The 13188-nt window shown below is 38.1% G+C and overlaps 1 long non-coding RNA gene across 1 annotated transcript; it reads right to left on the bottom strand.

Annotated features, from left to right (window-relative positions):
• Positions 1-340: 340 nt before the first annotated feature.
• LOC142140438 (uncharacterized) lies at positions 341-6089 on the bottom strand. Its single transcript, XR_012688478.1, has 2 exons — positions 6028-6089; positions 341-559 (listed from the first exon to the last, which is right to left on the bottom strand). It is a non-coding gene; the product is annotated as an uncharacterized LOC142140438 (long non-coding RNA).
• Positions 6090-13188: the final 7099 nt, after the last annotated feature.

Genomic DNA, 13188 nt, shown 5'->3' on the forward strand with positions numbered 1-13188 from the left:
TTACCTGTGGGGTCCATAATTGTATTCCACCGACCTGGGCATAGAGTGGGACAGGCAATATGAGGAATTTACACATTATCTCAGTCCTCAGTATACTGTATGTCTGAAAACGTCCTATGCACCAGTAAATGTAAAGTTTAACTTACAACAGGGATATGGAATCATTCTTCTACTACTTCCTGTTCCTACATCTACCATCACACATTCTTCTTGATTACTTGATTTATTCCATATCATACCTGCACATTTGGTTAAGTCTACCTTCTTAACTTTATTTCCTGGCGTATACATCTGTATATACATTATCTGTACTGTTACTAGTGCTATGCACATTATCACACAAAAAGGATTCATGGTGCTTCAATTTTCACTGTCAGCTTTTTGCAGTGAGATGCGTGGACCCAGGTGTCTCGTCCTCCTAACTTAACAGAAGTGGGAGTAGTCAAGACCACTTGATATGGACCATCAAATCTGGGTTCCAAAGTTTTCCTCATGTGCCTTTTTAGGTAGACCCAATCTCCTGGTTGCAAGGCATGTGTTCCTGTATCGTTATTTGGATCTGGAATGGAGGAGAAAACTTGAAAGTGCACATTAGTCATTATCTTTGTAAGCTGTATTAAATAATCAGTTAGATCTGCATGATTATGTTGCAATTGCTGAGGAAAATAACACCCTGTCTTCAGGGCTCCCCCAAACAATATTTCATAAGGGGACAACTTATGCTTCTTTCCTGGTGTTGTTCTAACTGAATATAGAGCTAAAGGTAGACAATCTACCCAGGTTTTTCCTGTTTCTGCAATCATTTTCTGAATTTTTAACTTTAATGTGCCATTCAATCTTTCCACTTTTCCACTTGCCTGCGGCCTATACGGGGTATGAAACGCTTGCTGTATCCCCATATCCTTCATTATATTTTGCATTACTTTCCCCGTAAAATGCGATCCTCGGTCTGATTCTATTGTTTCAGGTATTCCATACCTGCAAATTACCTCACTTATCAGTTTCTTGGCAGTGTTTTTAGCTGTTGCCTTAGCCACTGCCCAGGCCTCTAGTCAATTTGAGAATAGATCTGTGCACACAAGGACATGCTCATATGTTCCTACCCTAGGTAGCTGTATATAGTCAATCTGCAATCTCTGAAATGGGTACAATGGCTTTGGTGTGTCCTTCTGTGGTGTTTTCACTACCTGACCTGGATTGTATTTTCCGCATATCACACAGGCTGCTGCATATACCGTAGCAGCTGCATTGAATCCTGGTGCTACCCAATGTCGTAAGACAATATTGGTCATGGCTTCTTTAGAATTGTGGACCAGCCCATGTGCCAATTGAGTCATCATAGGGTATAGGCTTCTGGGCAGACAATACTTGTTATCTATTCTCCAGAGCACTCCCTGACATGTAGCACCTTCCTTTTCCCATGCCTTTTTTTTTTTTTATTACTGAGGAGACTTGTTCCTGGAACTTTTGCAGTATGTCAAGGGTTACAGGCTCTTCAGGGTTTTTACCCTGTATCACATGACAGACCTGCACCCTGGGCATAAGTGCTGCCTGTTTAGCAGCAGCATCTGCCTTGGCATTTCCCATAGCCTCCCTAGTCTTTTCTTTAGTGTGTGCCTGGACTTTCAATATAGCTACCTTCTTGGGTAGCTGCAGAGCTCTAAACAGAGCCCTTATCTGTTCTGCATGCTTGATAGGTTTTCCTGCTGACCTCACAAAATCCCTGCTCTTCCATATTGGCCCAAAATCATGGGCCACGCCATATGCGCACCTGGAGTCTGTGTATATGTTAGCTGTTTGGTTTTCTGCCATTATACATGCCTCAGTGAGTGCATGCAACTCCACCTCTTGTGCTGAGCAGAAAGGTGGGAGTGGTTGTTGTATCAAAGTCTCTTCCAGGGTGGTCACAGCATACCCTGTGTGTGGTGACCCTTCATAATAATACCTGGAACCGTCAACAAATAAGTTCCAATCTGCATTAGGTATAGGGACATCTGTCACATTTTCTAATTCCTTCATTTCTAGCTTCATTAGTTCAGCACAGTCATGTGACTCAGAAAAGGGAAAATTTTTGTGTGTATTTTGTCTGGTACTGATACATTTCTCCCTTTCTGATTCATCAAGGGTGGGTAGGTCCCCACCCACCTCTCTCCCCTCTGTTGAACCTGCTTCAACTGGAAACAGTGTAGCAGGTTCAAAACTGTGCATCTTTTAATTGTTACATGTGCATGACTTAATAATGACACCTCATACTTAGTGAGCCTTGCTGTGGACAGATGCTTTGTTCTTGCTTGGTTTAGTATTTCTGTAACTGCATGTGGGACCTGTATAGTTAAGGGGTGGTCTAGTACTATATCTGCCACCTTATCTTTTAGCAAGGCTGCGGCTGCCACCGCCCTTATACAGGACGGGGCTCCTCTTATGATACTGTCTAGATGTAATGAATAGTAAGCCAGCGGTCTCTGTTTATGTGAGTGTACCTGTGAAAGGACCCCTTGTGCATGTCCCTTAGATTCATTGCAGAACAAGGTAAATGGCTTATCATATTGTGGTAATCCTAACGCTGGTGCCTGCACAATGGCTTGTTTTAATGTTTCAAACGATGTTCGTTGTGATTCAGTTAAATATATCCTGGACCCTTTTACCTCACTAAGAGCATCATAGAGGGGTTGCATTAGGAGGGATGCTCCGGCAATCCATTCCCTGCAGTACCCTACCAAACCTAGGAATGCCCTTAATTCCTTGGTGTTCTGTGGTGGCTTTACCTGCTGGATTGCAGTTATCCTGTCCTGTGTGAGGTGTCTGGTACCTTGTGAGATGCAATGTCCTAAAAATATTACCTTACTCTGCGCTGCTTTTATTTTTGTGGGTGATACCTTGCAATTTTGCTGCCCTAAGAAGTTAATTAATGATGTAGTCTCTTCCTGACACCTGTCATTCATTTGGCAACATGGTAATAAGTTATCTACATATTAGAAGAGTGTCTTGTTTTTATTCAACAGCTGCTTCATTCATTTGACTTTGTGAAATAGCCTGTGTCACTGAATCTCCTGCATCCAACATATCGTTGTATGCGGGTGGGGCAGGAGGTTCTTTTGGTTTCAATTCACCTGGTCTAGGGGTCTGACATTAAATCACACACAAATGTTCACCTAACATTCTCTCAACTGAATATACTTTCAGCAGGCATACATTTATCCATACAGGCAACACCAAAAAAAAAAAAAAAATCATTTGCACCTACAATAGGCTAAAATGACCTAGCTGGAATCCTAACATTGTACCACAAATCAAATTACTAACAAAAATCCCTTCAAATCAATATCCAGAAATGTGGTAAAATTATACTAATACAAGTTTAAAAATGGAAAAGTAGAAAATATTATTCTTTCAGTAATCCACAAAACACTCTCTTTCTTGCTAAAAGAGGAAGAAAAAAATAAATATCACTGATATGTTACAGCATAGAGTTGTGGAACTACAAGTCCAAGCATTCAATTAGCTTCAGCTTCAATTAGGTTGTTACCACCGCTGAGATGTTTCAATTACTCTTGAATTACCGAAGCACACGTGAAAAACCTTTTTTTCTATCAACCACATATATTGTCAAATAAATCCTTCTCTTTCACACTGAACACTGAACAAACTGTGGAGAGAATCTGCAACTTCATTCCCCCTCTACTCATATCCCACCTCCCTTTCTCAACACACTGAAGTCTTTTACACAGAATAGGAAGGGGAAGACATTCCATTCTCTGTCTCTCACTCACAGGTTGTAGGACAGAAACATAACAAAAACTAAAACAAAAATATGCACAATGTGTAATTTGTCTTTTCTTTTTCCTAATTCATTTTGCACAACCAATACAAAAAGTATTATATCTGGCGCAAAAGAGAATATATGAAAAATAAGACTGCAGCTAAAAATAGTCCAGTGCAATTCTCAAGTTCCAATAGCCAAAAATAGAATGACCCTCTGAATTTAAAAGGCTTTCTCGAATTTCTACCAGCACAAATACTGTTAACTCTAAATCCTTCAGTGGCTAATTTAAATATTATTGTACACCTTTCTTCAACAACAGACATATAAAGCAATATGTCAAAATATAACAAATACAAACAATGAATCTTATCAGAACCAGAAGGGTGAGTATTCTTGAACCTTCACATCAAACTGATGAATCTTAGAAGACACAGAAATAACAACGACCTTTTTAGAGCAGAATAAAACTTCTACCCACCGCGGTTTTGTCGTTCCTAGTTCTGCCTCTCCCCGACTCCTTCACAGTTTTTCACGAAGATTTTCGAAGCTCACTGTGGCCTCTAAGTATGTTAAAGGCAATAGACCTTTTGCCACCAGTAAAATCCCTTCTAATTCAGGTGTACGGTGCACACTGGAGAATTAATCTGAGACTCACACTGTTGTCTAGATTAATCAGTTCTGTTTTACTGAAACTGGTATACTAATATTTATACATAAAACCTGGCATACCCTCTTATGGTTACATACTATAATAATAAACAAAATCCTTTAAATTGTAGCTATGACCTGCAACCAATTGAACAAGGACATCTGTAAATCTTTCTCACTTAGAGCAGGACAGACAGCTTATCTTGCTTATCTTTACTGAAAGTGAGTTATATCCAAATTTTTAAAGCATAACCGCTCATCCTTTAAATCTGTTAATCTAATTGGAATTTCTTTACCTACGAAGGTCAGTAGTTAGTCATTTTTAACTAATTGACTTCTACATTTTCTATGAAAGCTATATATTGCTTAATTAAAAATATCACAATTTCCTTTACAGGGGGTAGTTGTCCTGACGTCCCTTCTAATGGGTGACTATGTGGGTCTGATGGTGCACTTGGGGGTGGCTGAGTAGGAGGCAAGTTTACAGCTGTATGTCCCTGGATGTCTTCTAACATCTCTTCCTTTAACATTTGTTCTTGTTCTATATGTCTACATGCCCTTACCCATGCTGATACTTGGTGTTCTTTATTATTCCTAGTAATCTATATACTATATTCTTTCTGAAAATCTGGCAATCCCGCCTTCCTAAAGATGATATAGATTTCTCTAACAGCCACAATACCTTCTCTTTCCTTAACTAGATCCGCAGGAGTGTATGATGTCTGTATCATCATACCTTTACTGCCCTGGGCCCCCATTACTGCAGTTATGGGAATACCGGCCCCTAGTGTGCCTGAGAAGTGACTGTTATTCTAATTTTATACACCTTTACAATTAAATCCTGTTATGTATTGCTTGATCAACTTGGGTACATACTTTACTGATATTTTATTAATTAATAGACATGTAGGTGGCCTTATCCTTCTAAAAAATGATATATTAGCCACCATCCCAATCCTATTTGGGTTTTAAGATAGTCTGGACAACCATGACTTCCAACTATTGCTGTATATATCGTTGGATTAAAAATTCCCTCCTTATGTTTACCATATGTTACTGAACAATCAGTGTCAGTTCCTATCACCGCTATCAATTTACTAATTTGTATTGTCAATGCCTTTTGAATTATAACAACACATTTACAGTCTGGACAACTAAGATTATTTTCTGACATTTATACTCTCCACAGCATATCTCTGATTCCCTCAGCTCCCTTTGATGTTTTTATGAAACAAAATATTAATACTAGTACAATTATTACTCAATCTTTTCAGGAGCGAAGGGTTCTTATAATGACCTCTCAAACCCAAGGACAATCATTTACACAAAACAAGGCGAGGTCTCAGCAACAAGTATAGAGGACTGCTTTTGATTATCAAGGTCAATCAATAAGTTATGTATTTGCATCCTTTTATATATATCCTGTATCGACACAAACACATACATTCACTTATCTATTTTTCACAAAAAAAAACAAATATATATCAGGAAAACAGGTTATTCAGTAATTTGTTCAAATACCCGTTATACCATCCCCTACTGAACCCCACCTTATATCTTACAGGAAGAGCAGATGGAGTAGTGAGTTGCAAATGCAAAAAACTTTGACTGCTCACCGCACGGTTTTCTCTGCTGTTCCTGAAGATTTAGGAGGTCTCTGGTCAGTCCTGGGCTGGTATGTTGAGTATCCCGGACGAGCCCCCAGAAAATGTCGGGGTACCAAGGCTTGGTGCCCTCATTATCGATCTCTGATAACCTGATTTCCTATGTGGTATTTTGCTGTTAACAGGAGAGTGAAGAATAAAACACAAATGAGGTGTTGCAGTTTCAAAATCAGCTCTGAGGGTCCATGCAAACTGATCCTTTATTTATACATAGTGACCAGCATTAACTGGTTAACAACAAGGACATATAAGGAAATCTCTTTAGCTCAGCAAATATACATATAAGCCCACATCCTCTGTTCAGCATTACATGCTTTTCCTGCCAGTTGCTTGCTTCTGTCTGGCATCTTGCTGCTGTCTTGTTCCATAGGAAGAATCTGTTTTTTTCCTTCAAAGCGTAGTCCTATATAGTTCTTTTTTAAGGCATTTACCATATATTTGTACATCTTAATAACTATCAATTATTTTATACTCTCACACAAACAAGTGAGAACTTCCTGTACTTTGATGCTATGTAAGCTTATTTGACACTCCCAGTGGAAAACTATTGCATATAAATTAAAAAGCCAGGGAAAAGCTAGGGAGAATTTTAACCCCTGAAGGTAAGTGCAATGGAAGCCAACAAGCCTGGCATTTTACTGCATTCATCCCTGTGGGTCTTTATTTATCATAAGCAAGAACATCAGGATCTGAGTAATTGTCTAAAAGTTTTAACAAAGACTGAATAAAGCAAGCAAACTAAATAAGCTTTGAAACATTGGGTGCCTTATTTATAGTTGTGTACAGTATTTTTTTGTGTGTAAGACATGCATTTCTATTCTTTCAATATGTACCTAAAAATTTGTATTCAAACATCCATATATACATTTTTGTGTACCATTTACATGCATCTACTCACATTTAGATAATGTAGGAACGGGCAAGTGTATGCTGAATACAGTAAACACGTGTTGACGTAATTGCAACACAATCAGACATGGCTGCACAGATACACTTTTTAGGGGGCCTATCTCTTGGAGGTGCTGGAAGGCTGGTGCAATGATACACACTACTTATGATGACTATCACTAGCACTATTCTTCTGATTGGCTGCATATTGACCCCTCCAGCTGATAGCACTTAAATTATTTGCATTGCAGTTACATTATATCATGTCACTGCCATTTAATTGCATTAGTTAAATGACATTTCCATTTGGAATACTGCAGGAAAGGGGATTCCCATTAGATTTCTAAAGGAGACACTAACAGATGTTTAGAATTTAATTGCAATTTGTATTTGTATTTAATTACATTTTATATGGAAAATGCAACTTTTGCTTTTATTATTAACTGTCAAAACAACATTCTCTTGTGTAATTGACACTGTATACTAACACTGTCAAGAAACATCTTAATGATATTGTGGGGCATTAAGCTTGAGGTACTTCTGACGTACGCCTGGTGCAAACACTACTGTTTGAGCTGGTCGCATCTTGAGCTGCTTCCAAGTCAACATATACAAAAGTATGTCTTTCATTGTATGTGTTTTCTTTCCTTGTAGGTTCTGGGTGAAAATGTGTGCAACTCTAAATGAGCCCCATTATGGTATCTCTGCAAATTTATTGCATCATGCAAGACATTTTCTACTAGAAAATGTAGCAAATATTCTGTGTTACAAATAGCACCAGAGTATTTACTTGCCAGGTAAAACACATGTAATACTATACATGTAATACTGGGTATGTAGTTAGTCATAGAGATTGCTGATGCCTATGGCAACCATAAATGTCAACATAAAATCATATCATCGCAGGAGATTGCACAAACATTATTTGGGCATGGGGCTTCCTCCCAAGATTTGCATGGAAATTGATGTTCTATCTTTGATTATCTGCAATCATTATTTGTGCTTTGTGCACTGGGAAATGTATTTTCAAACCATACTTATGGTCTTTACTTTAAAAAACTAAATGTGTAAATAGAAATGTGCAATCATGTCATGATATGATATGAGAGTTGAAAAATGTGTATAGCACTAAATTATACACCTAATGGCATTAGGACTGATTTACTAACATTGTATTTAGGTGCAAGATTGGCACTAAGCTAATAATACGCAGTACTTGCTTCCATTGTCTAACGTACACTAGACAGTAAAATCGAATTGCTGATTGGTTGCTGGGGTGCATGTAGTTAATTGTGCACCATTTAAATATATTTATCGAGAAGAAAAACAAATCAGTATGTAAGGGTATTTATCCTATTAATAAATCACTGGCATAATAGCTTCATTTCTTTCTCTATGTTAAGTGATTTTTCCAGAATTTGCAGCCATTTTTTTTAAATAGTAAACATTAAGCAATACATGTTCTTAATTGGTACAGCTGGAACACTTGCACTAAATATTTCAAATAAGCTGCAAATCATCAACTTGTCCTCGCTGTTACTATATTAAAAGTTACTATTTAATCATAGCAGTTTCTCTAGGCACTAAACTAGTGTCAGAAAAGGAACCCAAGAGATTCATTCCTTAGTCTATAGTGAATTTACCATCCTTAAGGTACAGATGATTAAAGTTTCACATTCAATAGCCTCTGGGGTTGTCTCTGGGCTACTATACTAGAATTCAAAAGGCCTAACTTTAGCATAGGGCATATCCACAAATCATTTCAGCATGACACAACATATGCAATATGTATTTCTTTTATGCAAGTACATTTAGCTAACTTATTTAGGTCATATACTCATGTAGAAATATTACACTAACTATGGATACTCGTAATGTATTCATTATATTATTTTTAACTAATTTAATGATTTTTTCATAAACATTTATGTTAAGGAGTAACTTTGCACTCTAAAATAGCATCATGTTGTCATGGGATATAAATATCTATATTTGTTCAATCCTCTTTAAGTGGCTGAACAATAGCAAAACCAAACATTGGTAGGCCAAATTGCCATTACACCACTGGTCCCAGGATAAACATAATCCTTTACAATTAGCTGGTGCTAAATCTGGCAGCATGACTACACCCCTTATGGACTCACAATAATGTGTCCACCCAAAGCAGGTCTAGGAAAGGTCCACGCAAAAGGGCCAAGAGTCAGTTTACTTCGAAAGGGGCAGTGACCTTTCGGCTAATCAGTGGTAGCACCACATGAATTAGTCGCTGACTGCAATGCACTCCCGCCTATTGTGCCTCCTCTGTGATGGGAAAAAGAAAATTGGTTAACACAGACAGAAATGCAATAAAACAGCAGGGCAATATAAAGAGCCACATGGGCCTGGGGCTGAAAATTATAAAGGGCCTATTGTGAGAAGTGCCATCCCATCAGAGGTGTGGCCAATGATGTGCAGGTGTAACTAGCTGTGTGTGGGCAGCACCATGGATGGCATCCAGGGAAGCTGTCAGCGGGAAGTTCACATAACATCACCCCAAACCCTCCTCTCCCTTCCTGGGTCAGGTGACCTCACAAAAAGGGCCTATTTCTGTAGAGAGGCCTGGGGCTGCAGCCCCATCAGGGAAATTTTTAATCTGGCCCTGTAAAACAGGTACATTTGCATGGCAGGAGGGAGGTATTCTGTGCAGCAAACAAAGAGAACCAGCATCCACTGCAGGGGAAATATATAGGGGAGTCTAAGATCCTCCCTGTGAATCTTATTGGCTGGGAATGCAGGAGACTTAACCAAAATGGGTAAGTGCATGACACTCACACAAACACATGAGTTTAAGTGCGTTTGGCTTATGGCCTCTCTTGTCATAAACTGCTTTGTGCTGATGTCTCCCTTTCATTACATCCAAACCTGCTTTGCATGTTTAGACTTAATATTAATGTAATTGAATGAATGAATGAATAAATAACTACATGGACATCAGTTTAAATTTGGCAAAAGGTCACAATTTTTATTTTTAAAAAAATGGTGGCTAAGAGAGCAATATGAGTCAGCTAACAACTAATATAAAACCAAACGAAAAGCAATATCCAAAGGCTTAACCCAAAGCCTAAATATAATATTAATGGCACTATAAAGGAAACTACTGAGGAGGAAAGGGATCTAGGAGTCACTATTTCAGGTGACTTAAAGACAGGAAAGCAATGTAACAAAGCAATGAGAAAGGCAAGTCAGATGCTTGGTTGCATAAGAAAAGGGATCAGTAGCATAAAGAAAGAAGTAATAATGCAACTGTATAGGTCATTGGTATGGCCTCATGTAGAATACTGTGTTCAATTCTGGAGGCTATATCTTCAGAAGGATATAAAAATAGTAGAGACTGTACAAAGAAGGTCAGCTAAAATGGTGCATGGCCTACAGCACAAAACTTACCTGGAAAGAAAAAAGAATCTTAATATGTATAGTTTGAAGCAGAGAATGGAGCAGGGGACATGATGGAAACTTTCAAATATATCAAAGTTTTTTAACAAGGTACAGGAGGGAAACATTCTTCAAAGGAAAATAAATATTAGAAAAAGAGGACATGCACTGAGTCTTGAGGGAAGTAGGTTCTAAGGAAATTTGAGGAAAAACTACTTCACAGAAAGGATAGTGGGCAAGTTGCTAATAGAAAAAAGAAATGTAAACATGTTTGAGATACACATAAATATATATTTACAAAGAATAAAGGATAAAATAGGGTATGAGGTTACCATAGGTTAAAAATTGGGCAGACTAGATGAACCAAGCGGTTCTTATCTGCCAACAAATTCTATGTTTCTATGTTTCTAAGCAGTGTTAGGTCAAATTACCATTACACCACTGGTCCTAGGATATAATCCTTTATGATTGGCCAGTTTTAAAACTACACCCCTTCTGGATTCACAATGACGTACCCACAGAAAGCAGGTCAAGGGATCCTCCACACAAAAGGATCAAGAGGTATATTTACTAAACTGTGGGTTTCAAAAAGTCGAGATGTTGCCTATAGCAACCAATCAGATTCTACCTATCATTTATTCAGTATATTTTCAAACCCTGCAGTTTAGTAAATCTAGCCCTAAGATTCAGTTTACTTTGAAAGGGGCAGTGACCTGCGGCCAATTAGCGTTAGCACTGTATGAATTAGTTGCTGACTGCAATGCTCTCCTGCCAAAGCTGTAATTGTTTACCAGACTCATAGCCCATCTCCAATATATTTGCTCTATAAAAAGCCATAACCCTTCGTCCATCAGGTGAACCCCATCTTGGTATCCTTAAACTCTTGTAACAAACACACTGAGCTAAACACACAAGCTATGCAGCCAACATTAACTTTGCGGCACCTTATAATGTATGGTTGCCAAACACATGTTATCAGTGACTTTAATCAGCCCCCAATAAACTCTCCCAACAAATGCTAGCAATATAATATTAAACAAAAAACAGTGAAACAACAGCATGACATGTATTAATAAAACACTTTCTGAGATTCCATTCTGACACTGATGCAAACAGGGGGTGGATAACTACCATGTATTAAAAAGCACTTTCTGAAATTCAGTTCTGACACCGTTGCAAACAGGGCATTGATAATTACCATATATTACAAAACTTTCTGAAAAAGATTATGCAGTTTGCCCATGGCTTGGGCTATTGCAAGTCCATCATGGATATTAAATATTATCCGCTTTTCATTGAGACATCTCTATAATCCTTATTTCATATAATCATGTAATAATCAGTGAAGGATTTCCTTTCTTGGTTTGGAATATAGGCATTCAAATAGAAAACATAGCATCACATAGTAATCCTGTTATAAAAATGAGTGCACTTTTTAACATTAATCAACAATATACTAAATTAAGACTTTTCATGGGTATTACAGAACTTTGATAACATTAAGAACTCTCTTGACTTGTCCTCCTGTCCAAAAACTGTATATGAATATATGAACATAACAAAAGGCATATTTAAAATTGCTGGCTAAAATAACAGTCCATCTATAATCATCACATGGAACCAAACTATTTTTAGACTCCATTGTATCATAAAGTCATCCTGCTTACAGGAAAAAATAGAGCACAATTAAATCAATATGAATTTAAAAACACAAATGCCGTCATACTGAGCCTAATGAAACACAGCAGAACATGCATATTATTAATTACATAAATAAATAAATTCCCTGTTTTAACCCTAAGATTCCTAAAAAGACATGGGTGAATCAGTTTTGTTTGATTCAGAAATGTGATTCGTCCCACCCCCACCAAAAAAAAATCTGCCATCAACCCCAGCACTACCCAGCCTGGACTAGTTTCCACTCTTAGACGGAGACCATGAGCAAGGCACGCCTGTCAAACCGTAACACAGGTGTCCAAAGGCGTGCTCAGGGAGGACAGAAACCTCCTGTGGAGCAGCCCAAGTGAAAAGTAGCCCAAGATGCTTCCGTGGGGTGGAGCGCCTCATAGGGGCCACCAGCTCTACACTGAAAAATGCTGTGTAAACTTTCCCAGCCGTCCCAGTTTAATGGACTTCAGACACTTGCCAATTACGCTAAAATAGTAAAAAAATATGGCTTTATTAATTATAAAATACAAATTTATTTTAACTTTTTCATGATTAGTCATATTCAAATTTTTTTTCTTTATTGGTCCATTGTAGTCCAATTGAAAAAACCTTCAGAACTCCACAGATCCCAATTAAACTATTACTTATCTGCATAGTACAGCCTAGGACACCAATATTTAGGGACACCTAAACATAGGATAAGTGTCGACTGCTGCTCTTCCTCATTGTCACTGTTTAGCTATGATGTCAAAGCCAAGTGCCTCACTCCCAGAAGAGCAGAGGAAATTGCTCCCACCTTCCTCTTGCTAAAGTAAGAAGTAGCAGGGGTGAGTTTGTGTGCAGTGCCCAAGTGGAATTGGTGTCATTTCAGTGTGTGGGGGCTTGTTCAGGCCAAGACACCACTAATTGATCATGGTTGACTGCCTTCACTTCAGCGAATGACAATAATTCTCCCAAGCTGGCCATTTGTTATTAGCTGCTGTCTGATTTGATTGGTACCCATCACTAGTGTATGTCATCACTATGGGTGTTTTTTTTCCATTTTTTTAAAAAGCGTTGAACTAGATTTTGGAGAGTCTTTAACTCAATTGAACTTCTGTAAGAAGAGGGAAGTTACAGAGAGAAATGTGACAAATCTGTAGATGG

Source organism: Mixophyes fleayi, chromosome 2 (assembly GCF_038048845.1).
Source record: "Mixophyes fleayi isolate aMixFle1 chromosome 2, aMixFle1.hap1, whole genome shotgun sequence".
NCBI lineage: Eukaryota > Metazoa > Chordata > Amphibia > Anura > Limnodynastidae > Mixophyes > Mixophyes fleayi.